At 32.4% G+C, this 23,282-nt stretch overlaps 1 long non-coding RNA gene and 1 pseudogene across 3 annotated transcripts; both read left to right on the forward strand.

Moving 5' to 3' along the window:
* Positions 1-3,108: 3,108 nt before the first annotated feature.
* Positions 3,109-7,939, forward strand: LOC143243417 (caspase drICE-like; annotated as a pseudogene). Its single transcript, XR_013024522.1, has 3 exons — positions 3,109-3,851; positions 4,754-5,526; positions 5,956-7,939. The product of XR_013024522.1 is annotated as a caspase drICE-like (transcript).
* On the forward strand, positions 5,651-16,574 carry LOC143243423 (uncharacterized). Of its 2 annotated transcripts, none has more exons than XR_013024559.1 (8): positions 5,651-6,073; positions 9,130-9,259; positions 9,427-9,530; positions 11,540-11,666; positions 12,445-12,477; positions 12,698-12,742; positions 14,815-14,861; positions 16,077-16,574. It is a non-coding gene; the product is annotated as an uncharacterized LOC143243423 (long non-coding RNA). The 2 variants fall into 2 exon arrangements; XR_013024545.1 differs by lacking the exon at positions 5,651-6,073 and adding an exon at positions 12,145-12,181 and having other exon boundaries at positions 9,163-9,259.
* The last annotated feature ends 6,708 nt before the right edge of the window (positions 16,575-23,282 follow it).

Raw genomic sequence — 23,282 nt, forward strand, 5'->3', positions numbered from 1 at the left:
CCACCGCCAATTCTTGAGCTACTCTTTACCAACGAATAGTGGGATTGACTGTCAAATTATTTGGTGCAGATAGCCTAGCTGCTTTGTGCCATAAAACTCCAAACCAACTAACTGTCATATTATAATACCATCCGTGACTGACGACTTGTGGATTACGAGCAATGTGTTTTCTTTTACGTTTCATAAGGTTTCTTACTGTGATAGAGTCGCCATTTTTTTGTTAAGTCTATTCAAAGAACAGATTATTAAAAAAAAATAATTTCTCTTCAAAAGTCTAACTTATTTTTAATAGTATTTTTTCTTTTTTTCAGATTTCAAATTATAACATATCTTCATCTGCCTAGAATGAGAGTTTCTAACCTTTTAGTTTTTATGCAGATTTTGTTGTGTTACGCTATAAATATATGCTGGTTTTTGGAAACAAACAGCACACAAACAAACGGTAGGTGGACTCTTTGATCATAACAATATTCTAAAAAGTTAACAATAATGAATAGATCGTAATCTGAATGTAATCCTATTTGCTTGTTATTAAACACAAAGCTACACAATGGGTTATCTGTACTGTGTTCCCTGTGAGTATCGAAACTAAAATTTTAGCGTTATAAGCCTTCATTCTTACCATTAAGACACACGAGGGCTATCTGCGCTAGCCGTCCCAAATTTAGCAGTGTAAGACTAGAAGGCAGCTAATCATCAACACCTCTTGGGCTACTCTTTTACCAACGGATAGTGGGATTGAACGTTACATTACAACGTCTCCACGGCTGAAAGGACAAGCATGTATGGTGTGACGGTGATTCGAACCCGCGACACTCAGATTACGAGTCGAGTGCCTTAACCCAATGGAGATGATACTTTTAAAATCTCGGGTAACTTTGACAAGTTGAAAATTAAGCTCAGTAATACCACCCATAGAAACGTATTTGGTCACGATCAGCTGCTGTTTGTGAAAAATACTAAACAAACCTTAAAAAAGAAGTGATGTTTTGACCTACTGAGATTGTTACGATTCGTTTGTTACCTAACAAAATGACTCGGCATGACAGGTGGTTCAGGCACTCGACTCGCAATCTGTGGGTCGCGGGCTCGAATTTTCGTTACACCAAACATGTTCGCCCTTTCAGCCATGGGGGCGTTATAATGTGACGTTCAATCCTACTATTCGTTGGTAAAAGAGTAGCCAAAGAGTTTGCGGTGGGTGGTGATGACTACCTGCCTTCCCTCTAGTCTTACACTACTAAATCAGGGACGGCTCGTGCAGAAAGCCCTCGAGTAGCTTTGCGCGAAATTTCAAAAAACAAAAAAAAACAAGCTTAAATGATTATATACCTGAAGAAATCAACTTCTAAACGTATTCCTTCATTTATATTAGTAACTTTCCACTAAACGTTGTTGAAAATTTTCCACACAACCCCAGAACAAAAACTTCAAAATTTAACACTAATAATAATAAATAATAAAATACAGCACTAACACACCAAACAACAACAAATATTACACTGCAGTTTATCATTTATCCCTGAAATCAGCTAAAAAATAACTAACACTTGGAGAAAACTTTCCAATAAATATAAAATTCTCATTGACTTAAAATTCATCCAGAAATCTGATGTTAAACTACAGTCATTATTAAATAAAAGTATATAAAATCGTACAACACCACCGTCATTTATAAAGTGTAATAAGTGTCCAGATTCACCAAAATGATAAAAACCATCTCATGTTTACTACAGCAAGTATACTTCTATAAAATCTGTAATTTTAAACAAAAACTCAAGCACCAACAGATGCAAAATAAAGGAAGCTATTCATAATAACTAGGAGTTATTTTAAGTTAATAAAACAGCCATATATAAAAACAACATCCTGAGGTATCAAAATATCTTTATCAAGCTAACAATTTCCAGTCATGAGATCCATTTGTTACATTGCTGTGTACATTAATCTTTATTCAAGTGTGTCTGAACACTGATGTTGGCATGATTTTCTCGAAACGTCATAACTTAAAATAAACTTTTCTCCTTTACACATTCAATACTTTTTAACCTTTCATTGTTTCACTATAAATGATCAAAATCAGGTAGCGCTATTCATTTGTATTATATTTAAAGTAATATATCCTACCTTTAAAATATAATATATAAATTACCTCAAAATGAAGATATATTGTAAAATTATAAATTTTAATCAGTACATCTAAGAATAATTATTACGGTTTCGAATAAATAAATTAAGCTGGATTAAAACATTTGTATAAAAATGTCAAATTGATAATTATAGTTCTCGTATACTTTGTATTTGTATTATACGATGACGCCATCGTACTTGCCGTTTCAGGTGAGTAAACAAAAGAAGGCTTATACGTTAACGAACTGAAACTGAAATAAGTCTTTGTGATTGAAAGGATTGTTAATTGATTTACGTCTTGCGAATTATACCGTATTTCAGTTATTAGGATTTGCGCCAATAACATATATTAAAGTAAAGGTAAGGACAATATTTCATTAAATAAGTATTTATGATGCTCAACACGAAGGTACAAGAAATCTTGATAAAAATGAAATAGAAACGCTTCAACTTTCGAAGGCGCTCGGATATAGGGTTTCTATTTTATTTTCATGAAATAAGTAAGTATTCTTACAATTTAATTATATTGAGGGACAACAACGAGTCGTGTAAACGTTATTATAGTTGGAGCTTTTTATGTTCCATTTGCTAGAAACTGAGTGTGACAAACGAACTATAATACTTCTAGTGGTGAATCACGTGATACGCATTTGGGGTGTTTATGTCATAATTCCATCGAGTTTTTTTCGTAAAGTATAAAGACGGACACATGAAAACATTGAAATTATAAACAAGCGTTCCACACTTTTGTTCGTGAGGATATGAAATGTTCTATTCCTTCTCCTCTTTTTAATTATATACCATGAAACAAAATGTTGAACTTTTCACTTGTAAACTTCACCATATGAATTTTTATAGTAAAGAGTTAATTTCCTAAGTAATTTGTAAATAAAGATGGTTTAGTTTACCTTCAAATGCATTTTACACATACATCAATTATCTGCATTGACACTAGCCATGATCATTAAACAGAAATAAAACTTTGATTCTATTAGTTATATTACTTTATTCTATAGGAATAAATATGTAATAAATTGATTTAGATGAGGATCATTAGTGTTCACTTTCTAGAAGCCTGTAGGAGGATCAGATTCATCTCTTGAATAAAAGTCAAGCACTTATTGTAATCCTCTAGAACAAGGAAAATGACTAATTGATACTTTGTTCTGACTTCTTTCTTTCTTATATTTCAAGAGTTTGAAAGATTTTAGCTTGTATTTTTTAAGCAGATTCCACTATGTTATTTACATGCACTTTGGTCTTTCATTATCGTGGATCTATGTATTGTAACCAGTTCTATTAGATTTTCTACCATAGAGTTTTTTACCCTGCACTGTATGGACTGCGTGTTATTGTATTCTTTTGAAACAGAGATGTTTTTTGAAACTGCTGCATTGTAGTTCAGTGTTCTAGATAAGATTTTGACAAAATCATTTTCAGTGCCAAAACCAAAAACTTGCTAAATTTCATTTTGTTTTTAACTTTTTGGTCATGTAACAATTATATGTTTTTGCAATGCTCACTTGTTTTTCTTTATAGTTCTGTATGAAGACCCTGTTAAGAACCACCTAAGGAACTTACAGGAGAACTTCAGTGCAGTTATCTCTTTGTTGACATTGCTTGATAAAATTAAGGTGTTATAATTTTAATTTCAAAAGTAACCCTAAAATGCAAGTAGTTGGAAGCCAGTAATCCCTGTTTAATGTGTCTGTCATTTTATGGTGAGAATGATCTTATATTCATGATTATTACAGGTGTCTTTCTTTCAAACTGGCAAATATAAACATATCAATGAATGATATATGTACTAATAAATACTATGAATACTTGGTATGCATAATTTTTATTTTTAATGTGTTTTTATCTAGAGCACTGATGAGGAATCCTCATTTTTATATAACTTCTATTTTGTTCATTTATGTCAACCTCATGAATAAATTAACTGTCATGTAATAGATTCAGTATCTGACCATTTGTCATTTGAACCTAGATGTTAGGTGATTTCATTTGACCATGATGTTACGCATATGTATATGGTTAAAATTACATTATCTTGTTACCGGACCTGTTTCTTTCTTGTTCGCATAAAAGTATTTTGCAAGTTTCTATGTTCAAGTTATGTAACTTCATAATGCTACCATTCTGCTTAAGAGAAACGTTTTCAATAGAATCAGATGTAAGATGTTTGCTATTGTGCAGAGAAAGGCATAATTAAAGCTAGAGAAAATTAAATTTTCAGTAAGAATAAAGCAAATATTTTAACTTAGAGAAGAGTATTAGAAATAAAAAATAAAACCTATTGTTTGAGCTGATGTATACATTGGCTTGATGGACATGCTTTATTAATTGACAAAGAGCACATAGTGCTGTGGAGAAAACAAGTGTTTTGCTATATTTATTGTAAAAGTAAGGGCTTCATTAATTACATGGTAGTTTCATTTCACAAATTACAAGATGTTTTTCCTTTCAGATACAGTACACATATCTTTTTAATACAAATTGTGTAATTTATTAAATTTAGAAATCTGTCTGTAACTGTTTATCAAGGTATATTGTTATGTATGTTTTTAACTTTCATTCATGTATTAGGATTGTAAATAGACAATCTTTGTTCTACATGCAGGCCCAAATAAGATGTCTACAGAAGAACAATCAGTGAACTGCCATGATGGTGGCAGAGAAGATGTTGGTGATGCTCTAGGTATACCATTTTTTAACAGAACCTCAGAAGCATCTGCCTACTTGTCCATTCATCCTGACAGTGAAGAGTACAACATGAGACAAAAAACAAGAGGAAAGTGTCTGATTTTTAACAACAAAGATTTTGATCCTCATACCGCCTGAACGAAAAGAAGAGGAACTAATCAAGATGGTGAACAACTCTATCGTTGTTTTAGAGAATTAGATTTTGAAGTTGTCATGCACTGTAATTTACCCGTAAAAGCAATGCTTAATGAATTGGAAAAGGTTAGCAAAGAAGACCATTCGAATCGAGATTGCTTCGCCTGCTGTATTTTGACTCATGGAGAACAAGGTGCGTTGTACGGTCGAGATGGAAAGTTTCCCAATGAAATGGTGTTTACTCCATTCACTGGTGACTTGTGTACATCCTTAGCAGGCAAACCAAAAATATTTTTTATACAAGCTTGTCAAGGGGATAAGTTGGATAGAGGAGTTACTCTAGCCACAGGTAAAGATGAACCTGATGCTGGATCAAAGTTCTTCAAGATACCAACCCATGCTGACTTCCTTATATGTTATTCAACTGTGCCTGGGTTTTATTCATGGAGGATCACTAACAATGGTTCCTGGTTTGTGCAGGCATTGTGTAAGGTGTTGGAAGCTCATGCCAAGGATATGGATTTACAGAGTCTGATGAAAATAGTTTGCCGGAAGGTAGCGTATGATTTCGAGTCTTGTGTGCCTAATGATCCAGGAATGGATAGGATGAAACAAGTGCCTTGTATAAGTTCCATGCTCACTAGGAAAATCTATTTTCATCCAAAGATTTAGTCATGTTCATGCACTGAGCAGTTTTACACAAACTTAAAGATTTTAAAGACTTTTACTAAAATTTGCACAGCTTGAAAAATATTTTTCTTTCTTTAACTGGAATAAAATGTGGAGTAATGTAGTTTATTTAAAAGAAGCCTACATTTCTAAAAACTAGAAAGATAAAGTATTGGTTATTAATTGTCTGTACTAACAACACTCTAGTTTTGGCTTGAATGTACCAAATGTGTTTACAACATAATACTAGCAAAAGAGTACCAACTGAAGACAGGTTTTTATGTACATGATATTAATGATTTCTTTCACGACCAGTTGGTCCTAAAAGAAGACTAAAAGTATTGGAGAACAGGAAACAGTGAAGGTAATATAAAAGAAACAGGATTTTAATCTTATAGGCCTACTGTATTGGATTACCACCAAACATTGTATGGTAAGGATGCAGGTAACCTAGATATTATTCAATGTTATAGTTTTCATTACCTCTGAATACAGGTGTGGGTGTTTTGATTGAACAGTTGTGCATGTGATGACCTTTTACAGAGTTGCATTCAAAAATTAAATAAACAACTATATTATCTATGTATATCAATCAACTTGGTATCAAATTGTAGTTTATAGTTCAATTTTTAAAATATATAAGTTTTAATTTGTTAATTCCCTAAGGAAATGCTGACCAGTTTATCAGTTTTCTGTGGCACTTATTTCCTCTAAATTACCCATTTTAGATTTTCTTTTAACCCCTATATGATCTAAGTTTACAATGAATTACAAACTTGAACTATAGCTATTCCCAAGCTAAAGTATTAATTTCTAGCCTATAAAATTTTTAATTTAGTGATGTGTGTATATATATATACACAATATATATATACATATATATACACAATAAAGTGAAACTCGCACACCATGCTCCTCCTATCATGTCTTGTATTTTATTAACTGTTCGATTGTTTACAGTCAGTAGAATGAGAATATTTTAAGTGAAGTTCAATGAGTAGATTTGTTTGGATGGCAGGTTATGAGAAATTCTGTCCCACTTTATTTGTTTGCTATCACCGAAGGTTTGTTTGACTAGTTATTGCAGTTATTTTAGCCTATTTATAGCTTAAGCTTAGAAAACCAGTTAAATTTTAATAGTTTTAAGACATTCTGATTTTGGTAGGTGACAAAATTTTTGATTTTAAGTTAAAAAGCTTGTGGGACAACTATTGGTACTCAAAAGTAGGGTCAGCAAACATTAGGGTCGTAGTTCTTATGAGTAGAAAACTTGAAAGGACAAGAATCCAGATGTAAGTACTAAATCTCTTTTTTTTTTTAATAAATATTTGTTATTTATTGTTATAAAAGCAATTAAAGTTTAAAAGAAATTTATTGGATAAGAAAACATAAATGAAAACAAAAGTAGAGAAATTATTCATCAGAGCATGTGAATATCATGAGATATGATTGTGTAGTTTGACATGTGCGTGCTTGGAATTCCGTCCTTTGTTTACACAAAACTACCCTACTGTGACAAATGGCTTTTACCATACTCTGAGAGGGTCTGACTTTTAGGTGTATCAATACTGAATCTAAGGGCACAACACTGCCTGTAACAATAAATGTAGTATGTGACAATGTGTAGCCATTATAACGTTTGGACCCATAGCATCGTTCTAATGATTAAAATCTAAATTTGCATCTTGTATTTTCGATTTAATTGGCTCATTTATAAAATTATCAGACAATACTATTGTTTGATATGAACTTTAAGATATTGTGTTTTGTGTTTATAAATACGTTAAATAAATCATTGCAACATTTCTAAAATAATGAAGAAGATAGTTCATAAAGGTTCGAACATTCAGATAGAACTTATTGCATCTTCAGCGAAATTTGAAAACCGTATTACGAATATCATTATTACTAATACAATAACAGAATCATTAGTTTACTTTGTTATTGAGAAAAGCTGAAAATGGACGGATAAAATCTTACAGTTACTAAAAGTACATTGCTGAAATGAAACGCCATCAGACTAGACTAGAGTCTGTGAATGTATCTCGGAACGGTTGGTATGAGTATTAACACCTTTATTTACGATGCAGAGAACAATGTTTCGACCTTCTTAGGTCATTTTCAGATACATTATTAGTTCACGTAGGTTTTTCGTCATTACGAAGAGTCTGTGAATATTTAGGAGTATCAAACAGAATCAGTCTTCCACTACTCAAACCCAGCCCATCATCAATTCGTTCACATTCTGAAACCACGGGTAGCAATATTTCATTTAACTATTTCTCTGTCATTACCAAAAGATATATCGAATTCTATATTAAAGAAAGTCGATTCATAATTAAAGACTGTTTTATCCGTCCTTTTACCGCTTTTCTTAACCAAGTAAACTAATTATTGTGTTATTTTATCATAACTTTAATTATAATCAGCTTTGTAACACAATTTTTAGATGTTGCTGAAGATGGAATAAGACATTCCAAAATAACCGGGCCTTATAAATAAAATGTTTTATCGCTCTTCGTCATTTTTCAATATTAAGCTTCTGTTTCCCATCATGAATCCATTACTAAAATAATATGAACCAAAGTGTTTGTTTTTGAATTTCGCACAAAGCTACGCGAGGGCTATCTGCGCTACCTTTCCCTAATTTAGCAGTGTAAGACTAGAGGGAAGGCAGCTAGTCACTACCACTCATCGCCAACTCTTGGGCTACTCTTTTTACCAACGAATAGTGGGACTGTCATTCACTTATAATGCCCCACAGCTGAAAAACCGAGCTCGTTTGGTGCAACAGGGATTCGAACCTGCTACATGCAGATTAACTGACTGACTGGTATTTCTAGACGAACTTGAATCTATGAATGTTTGTATTGAATCTTATAATGTTATAAAAAAAGCAATTGTTGTGTTTTCTATTACTTACTTGCATATTACAACACAGTACTAATATAGACTCCCTCACTGTTTTAATCAAATAGATTCTTGTACAATAGTTTCGTAAACACAACTTTATTAAAACTTTAACGTGACTTGTCAATTAGTAGCCCACTCAACAAATATCTAACAACTAGAGGCTTTGTTTTTTGTTTAATTTCGCACAAAGCTACTCGAGGGCTATCTGTGCTAGCCGTCCCTAATTTTGCAGTGTAAGACTAGAGGGAAGGCAGCTAGTCATCACCACCCACCGCCAACTCTTGGGCTACTCTTTTACCAACGAATAGTGGGATTGACCGTCACATTATAACGTCCCCACGGCTGGGAGGGCGAGCATGTTTGGCGCGACGCGGGACAACTAGAGGCAATTACTGCGAAAGAAAATGTATGATGTTTTAGTTGTATCATTCATTTACTATGAACTAGTACATGCAAATAGTTTGTAAAAAGTTCGAGATAAATATTGTGTTTATCAGTTACTCATATATATGCTATTATTTACTCATTAATATGCTATTAATTAAATAGAAATTTTAAAAATCCTTTTTTTTTAAGAAAAGAAAATACTACTGATCAACCTTTTTGCTAAAATTAGGCGTTCTATTCTCCTGGATGAACTCAGCAGACAGCCCAATATAGCTTTGCAAAAAGAAAAACATTCGTAAAACATTTTCCTGGTGGACATGTGCGTAAACTTTTTTATTGTATATGATTATTAGAATAAGAAATAAACAAGTTTTATTATCAGTAGTAACATGAAAAAATAAAAACAAATCGTATAATTACAGAGTTTAGAACTAAACGATATTTCTATATAGCAATAATGAGTTTTGATTTGTAATTTTTTGTCAGTATCACAGGTTCGAGAGTATGACCAGTTTTCAATAAATTCGTCGTTCCTGGTATGAATTGTTCTTTCTTGTATTGGAAGTCGTGAGAAGAGGTGAGTTGGAGAGGTAAGTAGTGTTAGTATTCTTTTTTTTTTTTTCACGTGTAGTATGTAATAGTTTACGATTATTATTGTAGAAATAAAGAGGTATAGAAGTTAAATATTATTATTTGATATATATTGTTAAGTAATTTTTCTTCCACAACGTATTCTTTTGTGTGATTAACTTGGATTTAAAATTACTAAAGTTACGAAACGTGGGAAGGGTGTTTTCATTAAAACAACGTTCGACAGCGAGTTGCTCTTGAGATGGTAGTTACAGACGTTATATTATGTAGAAGTGAATGTTAATTTGAGTTGAGCTGGTTTGAGGGTTGATTTTTCTTCATGGATAGTCTTTTGTCAAGAATATTTAAATGATGTAACCTAATACACGTGCACCTTAACTAGTTTTTAAAACTAGTGCTCTGAAACAAAAGTGGCCACCTTGATTTGAACTTCAAATTAAGTAATATAATAAACTAAACTGCAGGATCTGAGTAAGAGCACTACTTTAAGATGTAATTTTAATATAAAATTATTTTTTAAAAAATTGCGATTGTTTACGTTGTGAATAAATTTGTTGCTTTCGTTGTCCATGCGGTTTCAATTGTGGACATGGGGTGGGCATTATTTCGTATATGTACCTTTATGATTTCATTACGTTTCTGATAATAAGATATTGCAACGGTTGCTCATTAGCAACAAAAGAAGATTTAGGGATAACAGTAAAATCTCGTCCCCAAGGCCTAACCAAAATAATTTACGCATTAGAGTTTGAAAATTACCCCTACAATAGATGAGCTTTGTAGAGATTTACATGAATGGTTGCTACTTCAGCAAAATTCTTGGGACTTGCGTTCTATTAAAAACTAACGTGGATAAACCGCATAAATAATAGAACAAAAATTTGACGAAAAATAAACTATGCTAGGAGTCTTAACTGACAAAAAGAGTGGAACTACGGTAGACAACATAAATATATAACCTACATTAGGCTCGTCATTGACGATGCAGTTCCTTCATGGATAAATGTAAGCAAAACTCAACAATACAAAATACATTACTGACAACAGCATATAAAGTACCTAGAACATCTTCCGAATTTATGCATAAATACGCACATATCGAAACAATAGCAGATATTCCTACATAGTACAATAAATTATTTTAATAAAATTTGGAGAAAAAACAAACTAGGTATTGTTTACATGATGATAGACCTAAGCACTTTTCCCCAGTGAATATATACTTTCTAAATAAAAATAGATATGTGAAATAATAAAAGGCCACCTATTAACTATACTCCATTAGTTTAGAGATTAATAATAATACATTGAAAGGTTTTTTTATGTAAACGTTTCCTAATTAATATCTAACTGAAAGTACAAATTTATGGAACTGTAAGAGAAATGTTTTATTTGCACCAAGTGTATGTATAGATTGTGCATGGACATTGCCCTGAAAAGGGCCCGAGTAAGTGTGGGTTAATCTGGCCCTTGGATATCATGTATAAATATGCTTGACTGTTGAAAAGGTTAAAGAAACATGACCCTCCTGGGTAGACAAACATTAATATACCCATAAAGAGAGAGAGAGAGAACGAACTTTTATATTTTCTTGCATAACTTACTAGTACAAAATTATTGCTTAAGTGTTCACTGCGTAGAAACAATATGCAGTAGTTAAAGCTTTTAATTACTGGGACCTCTGTGTCTGGCTAGGTATAGTCATTGGACTTAATTGTGCGTATTTAATATTAATAACGTTTTTAATATTTTGCAGCAAATTATGTATAGGTTTCCTCACAATCTAAATTTGTAGAAAATATTTGCTAATTGGTAACGTCAGGTTCGTTCAGAACTGTATATAAAACGTAATGGGTAAATAGAACAGTGCAATGTATTGGATGAATGTTAAAGAGGCCTTTCTAGTTTTAATGTTGTATTTTACGTTGTAACATAAGAATTTGTAACTGAATGTAGGATGATGTAAGGAATGTTGCAACTTGTTTAGATTTAGTTCTGTCTATTTCAGAATATGCAAAAAACTAGAATCGTTCCAGGCTGTGGACCCGACATTGTATTTATAAGGATATTACTTATAGTTAAAAAGTCCAGAGTTATGAAAATATCCTGAAATTAACTGGAATCTAGCAAAATAGGTAATTAATGCATCATTCATTGAACTTGTGTCTATATGTAGATGGAACTAAAATATTGTACATGTATATACCAACAAAATGATCAAAATTTAGTTTTAAAATTTTTGTTTAACTTGTTTGATTTCTAACTCGAGTAGTTAGCTGTCTTTGGTCAGATGTTAAATGTAGTTTTTGATCCTAAGACATGTTGATTTGGGTAAATTGGTAAAGAATGATAAATCCAATATGTTTTATATGCACTTGTGCACACTATGTATATTTTGATTTGGATAATGAAAAATTAAAATATTGAATGAAGGGGAGTTACTATTGCAGGTGTACTTAAAATTGTTTATAAAATGAAATTTGCATGTGATTAAAGCATAGTTCATCTGAAAAATGTATGCTGTTACATTATCTTACCTGATGCATTTATTAATATGTATTGTAAAGTTACATTGCTATTATATTATAATCATTAGTGCTATTGTTTATTCAGATTGATTATGGACAATGGCTTTCAAGTAACTGTTATGGTAAGTTTCTTGGAGTTTTAATTCTGCATACAAAATAATCAGATTGCTAGAATGTCACCTGTTAGGGTTAATAAACTTAATGTTGATGCTTGTTTAAATACAGACAAGGTGATGGATTTTTAACTAGCCAACTTCTGTGATGATGAATATTATTTGATATATATTGTGAGAATGTTTTCACCAAGATCTCTGAGAAGGGGAGGATGACTGCAAGTGCATGTTCTGTTTAAGATTTTTTTTTTAATGTGTATTTACTTTTTCAGATGCCAAGATGAGGGCTAGAAGAATTGACACAGGTAGGATAAATAATTTATATTGGTTGTGCATGTGAAGTGAAATTAACATCTTTAAAGCATAGTTTTTCAGAAATAGTGAATGATTACAACATTGCTCTGTCTCTGATGTGATGATGTTACTCAATGTATTAGCTCTAGCTGACACTTACTTAGACTGTGTTTGTGAGTGCTTGAAATAATATATTTGATATTATATATTTTCATAATGTAACACTTGCAGATTGCATGGTGGCTTGTTGCTGTTTTTGCCATGGATGTTTGAAAGGTTAGTTGCTTTCAGTACTTCTGTTTGTGAATGTTAAACTAATGCTATAACCTATAGTGATTTTTTACAAAATGGTTATTAACAAAAACCAGTTATAATGTTGTAAACTTTGCATGTTACACTAAGTTCTTGTGAAATGTGAACATGGTGTTAAAAAAAAAAACTAGTTAGTTGTACAAGTTATATGAGGTTTAGTTTTAAGAAAATGGACTGAGATATTTGAAGATTCTGAACTTCTTGTTAATTTAAGTGTAGACCTGTTTCTTGGAGTATTGTATTACTAACTTATACCTGTTTTGGTTATGACTGGTATTACCTGAATATCAACCCCGTTTGAGTAACATTATCTAGAAATGTGAAATTGTTACTGATTCTTGTCTGTTTTTACAAATCCATCTTGACTAATTTGTTAACAATTTCAACAAATTGAAAAACATGGAAGGTTTTTGTTGTACTCCAGCTTGCTTGTTGATGTTGGTTCCTACTCTACATGTCTAATATTTTGTCACAAACATTTAATTTCAACCTGTGCTACATTCAACATACCACATGACTTGCAAAAAATATTTAAGACATTAACTAATGTATAATACTGAACTTTTAAATTATATATAGTTTTGTACCAGACTTACTGATATTCATGAAACAGTTCAATAGCATTGAGGCAACAATGACATGACCTGTGAGCCCTGACCTATCCAGAAAGAGGTTAAAACTGCATGTGATGACAAGAAGGGATATAATGATTGATGGTGATTTCAATTGAACTCTCTCTTCCTGACTGCTTATGCAACTGTAAAAAGTGTGAAAAACAAATTAAAGTAGTGTCTGACCCTTTTATTTAATATTTTCAGTGTACTTAAATCTTGAATGTCCTCATTGAAGCCATCAAAAATACATTCTTGTAAGTAGACCTGACAGTGAAGTTGTAAATATTTTTTTACAAACTTTTTTAAAATTGATTTTTGTTTATCTGGCTGATCAGTTTATGAAATACTTCCTAAATTTCTGGTTTTGTATATTCTGTAGAATTTGTTTTATAAGTGACATAATAAATACAATCACCTGGAATAAATTTTAATCTTTTTCAGAAATTGTTTAGGAGGGGGAGGTCATTATACATTATTGACTTAGCTCCAAACCTGCCAGTTGAGCTGTTTACATGACATGATTTAGTTTTAAAATTTCATTGAGATGATGCTGTATGTAGTGTTGGTGTTTTTTAATTACTTATTACAATAATCATTCACCTATTTCAGTTTCAAGAGTTTTATTGAAGGCCAACTCCTTTAATTTTGAAAGTTTTAAATAAAAAAGATCAAAGATGATTCATGCACCATTCTGAAGGTTTTTTATGTTGATGCCCAATTCCACTGATTTCTTTCTGAGGTCTTCTATTGGTTTTTGTTTACACATTGCGATAGTAGTCGAGCTTTAATATGGTCTTTTCTTTTACCATTTAGGTAATGGCTTGAACAATAGCATTGGACTGCAGATAAATTTCATCGATTTTTGACAGGTTTGTTTTACTGTATAGTACTTTTAATAAAGTAAAATAGATGTTTTTACATGTTTTATGTATATTATAAACTGCCCAAATTTTCAGAATTCTTTGAAACAGAATTGTTCTTGAATTAATAGGTTTGGAAGCTAAACCAATGCAGAACATCTTACCCCAAGTAATTAATTTTTTTTCCACAAATGTTTACTGGTAGTAAGACTTACCTAATGAATTTTCTTTTAACCATGTTTGTTTATTAAGGAAAAACGAATGTAATCCACATGTAGGAATGAAAATCTGTTCATGAAAAGTAACATTACTTTTAGTTGTGGTTTAATCATGAACTTTTAACATCCAGTTGATCAATCACTTTTTTTTCCTAACACCAAGTTTTGGTTATCTAATGCACAATTTGTATATTAACCTGAGCATAATGTGATGATTTCTTTGAACTCTCTCACTGATGTTGGTGACGATGCATAAGTTCTGATTTATGTGCTTACATCATCAACTGAAGATTTATAAATTAACGTTTTATTCTAATAACTGTTTTTTTTTTTTCTTGGTTTAGGGTTCTGCTGGAGAACAGTGACACGAGTACATTTTACCTTAAGCAATGTAAGTTTTTACAGTCTTCTAGTAGTTTTCTTTTAGTGTCCACTAACATTTTATCTTGGAATCAAAAGTTGGGATTTCCTGAAAGTATACAACTTTCTGTGGAACCTGTTACCTGATGTTGAATCTTGTTAAGGTAAAAATTAAATGAAATGCTAACTTGCAACTTGGATATTCTTATTCTAGAGCTACTAGTGGTGTAAATATCCTGTTTTCTAGCCCACTTTGGAAACTGAAGTAGTTGGCATGTTGAAGTTTCTCTGATTACTTGTTTGACAGCATGGTTTTCTATCTTCATACTTGGTTTTAATGGCAAGCAGAACATGCTATCAATACAATGGAACTTAATTTGTTGCTGCAAATATCTGGTATTTTAAAATTATAAATAAGAGGAATAGTGTCACATTTCTAGGTGTTGGTAGATAAAGTTGACTGTTCTTTGACCAAGTATGACTCTGTATTTGCTACTCTTGACTTTTGAGTGATGATTTCCATTCACCAAATAATATCTGAGGTCATTGTGTAAGATAATTTAACTCAAGTTTCCATGAAAGTCTTCTAATATTGTATTTCTTTTTCAGGTATTGTAGGAAAACTGAAAATCTTATCCAAGGTAAAAGGACTTTGAAACTTCCTTAGTATTAAGATGTATGCTAGTAGCATCCATTGTTGCTTAGTTATGTGTGGCAACTAACTTGGCCATAAGTTGTTCTCTCATCCTGAATTAGTGGAACCTTGTTCAGAACAAACTCGATCTGACCCAAAGGATTAAATGCCCATCACTATCACATTTCATTCTGTTGGCCATTAAGGGTTTTGTCTAACAGATTGAAATGTGATACTGATGGGGAGCATTTAATTCTTTGGGTTGGATTGAGTGTGTTCTGAACTAGGTTTCACTAAACTCAGAAGTGACAGTGCCCAAATATAAAGTCTTAAGCATCTGGTAAAAGATAAATCAACAAATATTACTTGTCTTTGTGTTCTGAATTTTGATGTTCCTTAGTTTTTACTGCTTTTAACATTTAAAACAAGTGGGAACCAAAACAATTTGAAATTATGAAAAATGTGAACTTCAATCATTGCACTGGATGATAAATTTGTGGGAATCTCTCTGAAGTGAAGATGAAAACTATAAAGATCTGATGCTGTTAGATATTTAATTTTCTCTCTCTTTAGTTTGTTACTTGTTTTTCAACTTTTCTTTGTTTCTTTCAGAGAATGGTTCCCAGAAGAAATGGTCGTGCTGTGGGAATGACAGATGTATATGGATGATTCTTTTAATACATATATATTAAAATCATTAACCAAAAATGTGTGGTGTGATTGAAAGATATTAACGTTGGGTATTATAATAGTCAGTGTAATCAACCTGATGTAATAAACCAGTTTAGTCTTACTTTAATGTACTTTTTCTGACTTTTAAAAAAACTAAAACTAAGGACAGTGACAGCTCTGTTGACTGTTTGCCTTCTAGTTAGTATCAAGGACAGTGACAGCTCTATACGTAGATATTAGCTTTGTAGATTTGTACGAAGTTTTTTAAATAGACAATCAAACTCAAAGAGAAATTCTGTTAGACGATTGTTTATTATTTACATAAGAGTTGATAACTTTTTAATGAAAATAATTGTTTTTAGTATAAATTTATATTGATGTAAATTTATTTATGTATAGTTCTTCACATTTGCATAAAATAAAATAAATTTTCCTGGATATTGGTTTGTTTTTTTTTCTCTGGTGTAAAGAGTGAGAATCTGTAAATAAACATTTTGTTCTCTTACATCTAATAGTTTTAGCAGTCTCAAGTAAATAAAAACTGGATAGTAAGATACTTTGTCATGTTTCTTTGGAATTACATGAACAATGGGAAAAGTCATAATGATTTTATTAACTAATAGTCTTTCGTCACTACGGGAGTTTTTTAAATAAAAACAAACGTTGGACTTTAGTTTCTATTCGAATTTGTACTAAACTGATTAGAAGATATTTGTACATTGGACACTTAAGTTTTTCAGAGTTCCTATCGTTTGTATTATCAACCTATAATTTTCCATTAAATAATTAATAAAACTACATCCAGTTAATACATTGTAAACAACCTGAGAAAGGACATGCAGTGTCTGGGTTCAAGACAACTACAACGAGTACTCGATTGTACGTTTCTTTGCATGCAACTTACGTATTGAATTATTAGTATCATTTATTGTATTGTTCTTTATCTACAGTGAGTATTTTGTACCCGATCTGGGGCGTAGCACACGCTAAGCATCGGCAATATGTGTGCGAGGGTAGACTGTTTAGTGAGTACGTTTTCTGTGCATGCAAATTTCGCCACTTGATTTCAAGGCCTTGGTTTCAATGTATTTTGAAATTAGTAAATTGAAAAAACGTTGGAAAACCGGTAGGAGCCAGTTCAAGTTTCCCCTTTTTAGTTGGTCTTTAATACGTGAAAAAACCAACTCTGTAATACGAAGTGAAAAAGTTTATCTAAATGTGTTTTTAGGATGAAAATAAAAGTAGCGAATCTAGTTTTTCAAATTAAGGGAAGAAAACTGTAGGAACTATAACTTAAATATTACTGGCTGGGGGGTGGCATGGTAAGTGAAACGGAAAATGAAATATTTCGACTGACAAGCTGTGTTCCCCTCTTTTATATTTGATAACCATGGCAAAACTTTGTAATATAATGCTGGTTCAAAGCTAGGATCTTGCACACACGATTTCATGCATTAGGTGCGATGAATATACATACCCATAGTATGGTTCAAGACCCATAGTATGTATACTACAGTGCAGTACTGAACAAGGCACCATACGATGTGCGTGTAACTTGCAGGTACGACACCGTAAAGTTCCGTATCTGAGACCTTAATTTACATTATCTGTATGCCCACCAGAACGTGAACCTCGATTGTGATCCTAACATGAAATTCTCGTACGGTTCCTGAAATTCGTTACTAGCTTGTAAAGGACCATAAATTTCATTTTATTGTATCACGTAAGTCATGATGGATCAAAATAAGTTATCGCCCTACGTTTATTAATCTGATACAAACTGTATTGTATAAACAATTATAATGCACGCTCAACAAAATGAAACCAATTGCAGCGAAGAATTACATTGACACTGCGAAAACAACTACGCCTCAAATGAAACATGGTTAGTTGCCACTAGGCTTATGGGCTATAAATTATTGAAAATTCTAGTCGGTGGTTCCAGTTTCAAAGGCCCTTACATTTATGACAAGAACAAAGGTAAGTACTTCTAAATGTGTATTCTGTTTTAACAGCATTACGACGAATACATTACTGTTAAAAATGAAAATTAGATGTCTTTTTACAAGCATGTGTGACGAAATGGTTTTAGACCTACGCCATTGTGTCAGTGAAACATGTCCCGCATATGATGGAAAACTACAGGGTGGCCCGTAAGTCCCTACCCATTCACATATCTTGTATCTGTGTGCTGTCCCTCATTCTCGCTGCATAATATGCGACGCCATGTTCTGCGAGACATTTTCAAGTGTAAATGGGCTTACACCGGCCATATTTCTCTGAAAAAAATTATAATACGTGCGTAACTGAATATAACATGGATGTGTAGGGACTTGCGGGCTAACCTGTATGATGACTAGTAGTTTTTATATACAGCAAAGTCACATCGGGCTATCTGCTGAGTCTAACGGACTGGTAAAGTAAAACGTTTGCAGTGAATGGAGGAGTGTGTATCTGGTTATTTTATCAATACAGCGAGAAGACCTAAAACATTTCGATGCTATTTATGTTGGTCTTAACCGAAACGCTCTCCACTAAGAAAGTGAAGGTTATAGTTAAGAAATAGTCTTCCCAATTCCTTCCCCCAAAAAAGTGCCAAAGTGCGAGACACAAATCCTGGTGCCTTTACAGGACCGAAAAGTTGACAGTTTCAAAAGTGAATCACTTTCGGGAGCAAGTAGGCCTAAGAAATTTGAATTACAAGCCTTCTGGTGAATTACGAATAGACATTTGTTCATTTAGTATGCTGAAGTATCTTTGGATCTTGTAAATCTAAAATATTGTCAGTTTAATAAACAAAAGGGGGAAAAATAGTTTGGTTTTCGATTATCTGAAAAAACTGCAGTATCATTTTTAAGTATTAGTGCATAAAATGCAAGTTCTTTAGGGATTTTGTTTTTGTGTTGAGGCACTAATGTCTAAAATATAATTGTGAAGCTGTCTGTGCTGTGCTCACCAGAGTTTGAACCCCAGCCATTACTGCTATAACGACTCCAGCTTCGATGCCAGTGTTTATATCGCTTCCTATATAAACAAAATTTTATAATTTACGGAAGATATTTTTAAATCATTTATCAGCTATCTTTATTTCAGTAAGGTAATTCATGAAAAACTGGATTTGAGGTATGACGTAAATTCCCGGATGAAATGTTTTTTTTTTTGTGTGTGTGTTGATCTTCAAGTTGAGTGTTGTGTTCATGACACTTTTTTTTTTTTTTTTTAATGAAGAGTATGACCCGGCATGGCCAGATAGTTATGGCATTCGACTCGTAATCCGAGGGTCACGGGTTCTAATTTCCGTCACATCAAACATGCTCGCCCTTTCAGCCGTGGGTGTGTTATAATGTGATGGTAAAAGGGTTTCGAAACGGGCTTTCTTCGTCACCCACTCGTGGATACTTCACATTTTTTTTATTATTTACTTTTCTAAAAAATCTCACGTCATACATACTCAGACCTCATCTTAACTCGCGAGTTTCAAGAACGTAGAACTCTGTAGCTCTTTGTGTATAAGTTGTGTTGACTTCACTAAAAGCAGCCAAGATATTAGTTACATTCATAATGGGTGTCTAGTTTATACAGGAAAAAAAAAAGTGTAGTATGCAATGGGAAAATTAAACCCCCAGAATTGGGGAGGGATTTTAAACCGTCCCTAATTTAGTAGTGTAAGTCATCGCTAACTCTTGGGGTACTCTTTTGCCAGGAAATAGTGGAATTGACCATCACATAATAACACTCCCGCAGCTGAAAGAACGAGTATGTTTGATGGGACAGGGATGTGAAACCCGCAACTCTCAGATTCGAAGTGAGCACCCCAACCATCTGGATGTGGGGAGAAAAGCAAAAGTGATCTGAAGAGCCTGACAAATTTAAGAATTATCGGCTAGAAAAATAAATATAGAGGACGCAGTTACTTTTTTTGCGAAGGTAAGCTGGTCTTATACGGTAAAGGGAATAATTAAAAGCCTTGAGCCCAAAACTACCTCAATCTTTCTCAAATGTTAAATAGGTGAAAAATCCGACTTAATAAGTCGTTTTTCCTATCACTGATATCCAAAAAATGATGAACCACACCTGGGCAGGCCGAAGCCAGAAGAAACTCTGATGGAGGGAAGTCTGGTTAAATGGGTGAAAAATCAGGTTTGTTCGATTGAAGCAGGACGTTTGGATATGAATGTCCAATGAATAGTTTTTGGTAAGTAGAACTGACGCTGTGAGATGAACTACGATATTCATAACCATATTTTAGTCTGTGGTTTTGCTAGATAAAGTTAAATCTTCTGAAGAGGCTATCTGTGATGGACAAGAGAGAAACAACTCGTCAACTCCACTGCCATAATAAGTTCTTATGCTGCCATCATTTAATGTTCCGAAACTTTTACCTACTCATCAGCCGTTAAGAGTCGCAGTACGTGAGGTTATATAAAAACAAAACAAATAACAACCAATTATTTATTACTCCAACATCATCCAACCTTTCGCGTGAGCGAAACTACTACTCCTGTCTCTCTATCTGTCCTTTTCTTTTCTTTTCTCACTAGATCACCCCAAAATTCTGTTCATTACCGACTTTTCAATCGCTGCGGCATCCTGTTTCCCTGAGGGTCGTTGTTCTTCGTTTTTTCCTCTCTTGGGTCACCTTTGAGTCCTCTGGATGGTCATTCAGTAATGTACTTACTTTCTCCTTAAAAAAAAAACAAAACAACTTTCATAGAATAATTAACCGTATAACTTAAAATGGTTGCAACTAAACATTCTTATATTAAAAAAAACTAATTTCTCTTCAAAAGTCTAACTTTTTTTAATAGTATTTTTCTTTTTTCAGATTTCAAGTAAATGTTAGGACAGAGAAGGGGTATCCATTCTAACATAATAATACCATCATGTTTAAAAGAAATGCCAGTCAGTTACCATTTTCAGTTGTGTTGTATTCTTCATATCATGAAATACTTAATATATCATTTCATCAGCAGTGGATTGATAGTAACTTATTAAACATAATTGCCACATTTTATTCATGTCAAGCACCTGGGAAAGAAATCCCTTTAGTTCTGAACAATTTTTGTAACTAGAAACACTGAAACATAAAAGGAACAGAATAATAATGGTATGAAATGTTGTTGGGATGGTCTACACATAATGATTTGAAGATGTACCTGAGATTTGTATGCACCTGGTAATAACAAATTAGTTATCACAAAAATTATCAAAATATTGTTTGATAGTTCTAGAAAAGTTTAAAGTACTTTCAAAGGAAAGGTTTTGTATTTAAATTAGACATGAGAAGATGTTATGGAAACAAAACTTGTTTGCTGATGATTTCTCACCACATTGTTAAAATAACTGAATGATAAGTATTAGAAATATAGACAAGATCAGTCAAAATTTGGATGTTAGAGCTCATTTGAGTGGTATTTTGTATGTTAATGATGTAATAATTATTTTAAAATCTCTTCTGTCTTCGAGAAAGGTGTACTGATTGTATAAAAGCACAAACCAGGTATGACCTGTTGATTAGTATACCACCAGACTGGTTTGTATCCTGCTGTCAGAAAAAAAGTTGTGTTTAGCTATGGGTATTTTGTAAAGTGACAACAATTCCTATTATTCAGTCAGAGTAGCCTTAAAATTGGTGCTGGGTGATGTTGACCAGGTGCTTAACATTAAATGTATTAGTTCAAAATTAAGGACTGTTAGTGTAAGTGTGGAGATTTTTATGAACAGTTACATACCTGACTTACATTTCATCTACTTGAAAACTTTCAAGAAATATCATATTGATGGGTTTTGCTGACTCAGCAATTTTTGTATTTGCTTTCACTATTTAAAATATTGTAATTTTATTGCATTAATGTGCACATGTGGTCCACATGATTATTGCAGTAGTTACCATAGCAATAAGTTATTTGTATAAGTTTGAGGTATTAGTTCAGCAGTTTTTGATTTCCCAATACACTATTGTATTAAACTTGGGTTGTAGTGCATTACATGTTTCAGACAAAATGTATCTATGATTTTAATTTGACATTTACATTATTAAAAACAGCTATATATATAGCAAAAAATAAAGAGACTAGTTTACTTCAACATTTCACTTCTACAAGAATATGACTGCAAAATTGGTAATTGTAGCAGGTTTTCAAGGCTGAAGTGAGATAATTCGATCTATAGTTTGGTATTTACTGGTTTTTAATTTTCTCTTGTGTGTGTGTGCCATTTGTAGACAATACTTATGATGCCAGTGAAAAATAGAAGTAAATGTAATTTATTTTCATTAATAGTTATGTGTAGCTTGCATCAGTTTGTAGCCACTAGTATTTGTGTATTAATGTTGTTAATTATCTTTATTGGGATTGTTACGTCTTATTACCCTAAAAAGAAAATAGAATCACTACAGATTACTTAGATACACTTGTATTTTTAAATATGCATTCCTCACTTGTCAATTCTTATGACTAACATAACTTGAATGTCTTTGTTGGAATGGTAAGGTACATATTCTAAATTGCAGAGAAAATATTTAGAATTCCACTAGGTTCTTACCAAATGAAATTTTGTTTGAAATTTGGAGTCAAATTGTTGTGTGTACGCAAATCATTCTTTATTAATTTAAGTTGCCATGATTTCACTACTGTAATGTTTTGTATAAATATAAAAATGATTAGGTGTGACAGTTTTGTAGGTGAAACAAGTTTAATTTATTAAAATACAGAGCCATTTTGAAAAGTGTACACTGGTTATGGCATGTAGCATGACCAATGCCATTTTGTTTAGAAAAATGAGTAAGGTTGTGTTTTGAACTTCGGCAGTATTATTTAACATTAATGCAAAAGTAAATGTTGTACCCTGAACTGCACCAAGATATCATTGATAAGATAGAACATAGGTGTGCCCTGCTCAAAGTCTATACATTATTATTCCATGATTGGTCTTTATGCCAAGTGCCTGCATTTTTTGGGTTAAGATTTATGTGTAAAATGTGTTTTTACAAACCACAGTTTTAAATTTTTAATACTAAAATCAGCTTGTAATGTTATTCTATACTAAATAAAAATAATAATATTAATCATTTTGTTGCATTTATGCATCTTAAATTGAGATATCACTGGTTGTGCCATCTGTTGTGTTGATTTAAAAACTGTCAGA

Source organism: Tachypleus tridentatus, chromosome 2 (genome assembly GCF_004210375.1).
Source record: "Tachypleus tridentatus isolate NWPU-2018 chromosome 2, ASM421037v1, whole genome shotgun sequence".
NCBI classification, from domain to species: domain Eukaryota; kingdom Metazoa; phylum Arthropoda; class Merostomata; order Xiphosura; family Limulidae; genus Tachypleus; species Tachypleus tridentatus.